Below are 1,585 nucleotides of genomic sequence, written 5' to 3'. Positions count from 1 at the left end.
ACCTTTTAGAGGTTGAGAAACCATATATGGAAGTCCAGTTAATTCCAGAAGGTATAATTAAGATAATTTAAGACCTCAAGTCAGAGAAGCCCATAAAGAATTGCATGGTTTGAATCAAGGTAGGTTTGCAGCCCATTCAAGTTGTTGGACCACTAGTCCATTAGGAAACTAGAAAAGCAATTCATTTAACATAGATGAGCGTATACAATAATCCTGCAGTGATTTAATGATATACTGACTTGGGATTATATGACTGCTTTCTTTCTTTCTTTTTTTTTTTTTTTTTTGAGTTTAAGAACATACTTTATTTTTGATTTTTATTTTTATTTTTTTAATTAATTTTTATTGGTGTTCAATTTACCAACATACAGAAAAACACCCAGTGCTCATCCCGTCAAGTGTCCGCCTCAGTGCCCGTCACCCATTCCCCTCCAACACCCGCCCTCCTCCCCTTCCACCACCCCTAGTTCGTTTCCCCGAGTTAGGAGTCTTTATGTTCTGTCTCCCTTCCTGATATTTCCCAACATTTCTTTTCCCTTCCTTTATATTCCCTTTCACTATTATTTATATTCCCCAAATGAATGAGAACATACACTGTTTGTCCTTCTCCGATTGACTTATTTCACTCAGCATAATACCCTCCAGTTCCATCCACGTTGAAGCAAATGGTGGGTATTTGTCGTTTCTAATTGCTGAGTAATATTCCATTGTATACATAAACCACATCTTCTTTATCCATTCATCTTTCGATGGACACCGAGGCTCCTTCCACAGTTTGGCTATTGTGGCCATTGCTGCTAGTTTTTTTTTTTTTTTTTTTAAGATTTTGTTTATTTATTTGACAGAGAGAGAGAAAGTGGGCAGAGGAGCCTGATGGGGGTTCGATCCCAGGACCCTAAGATCATGACCCGTGCTGAAGGCAGATGCTTAACCTACTGTGCCACCCAGGTGTCTCTACAGGATTGCTTTCTTTAAATTTTATTTATTTATTTATTCATGATAGACAGAGAGAGAGAGAGAGAGAGAGGCAGAGACACAGGCAGAGGGAGAAGCAGGCTCCATGCCGGGAGCTGGACTTGAGACTCGATCCTGGGACTCCAGGATCATGCCCTGGGCCAAAGGCAGGTGCTGAACCGCCGAGCCACCCAGGGATCCCCTACAAGATTGCTGTCTATGAAGAATTAATTCAGAGTTCTCTCTGGCATGGAGATTGTTCCTGATGGGATGACTGGTGGCTTAGCAGTTGAGCATCTGCCCTCAGCTCTTGGGATCCAGGATCGACTTCTGCATCAGGATTCCTGTGGGAAGCCTGCTTCTCCCTCTGCCTATGTCTCTGCCTCTCTCTCTGTGTGTCTCTCACGAATAAAAAAAATAAATCTTTTAAAAAAGAGAGATTGTTCCTGATACACTTTGAACTTTTAAAAATATGTATTTTTTTTTGAAGTTGAAGTTTTAGTTGGGAGAAAAATAAAATCCTATTATTCTACCACACAAAACATTTCTAGGAGGCAGGCTGACTTTTTTTCAATGAAACTGAATATTTTTGATACAAAACAAAATGTTTAAGTATGTGTAAAAGTATAAA

The sequence above is a fragment of the Vulpes lagopus genome, chromosome 12, assembly GCF_018345385.1.
Source record: "Vulpes lagopus strain Blue_001 chromosome 12, ASM1834538v1, whole genome shotgun sequence".
In the NCBI taxonomy this organism is placed as follows: domain Eukaryota; kingdom Metazoa; phylum Chordata; class Mammalia; order Carnivora; family Canidae; genus Vulpes; species Vulpes lagopus.
This window is presented reverse-complemented; position numbering follows the sequence as displayed.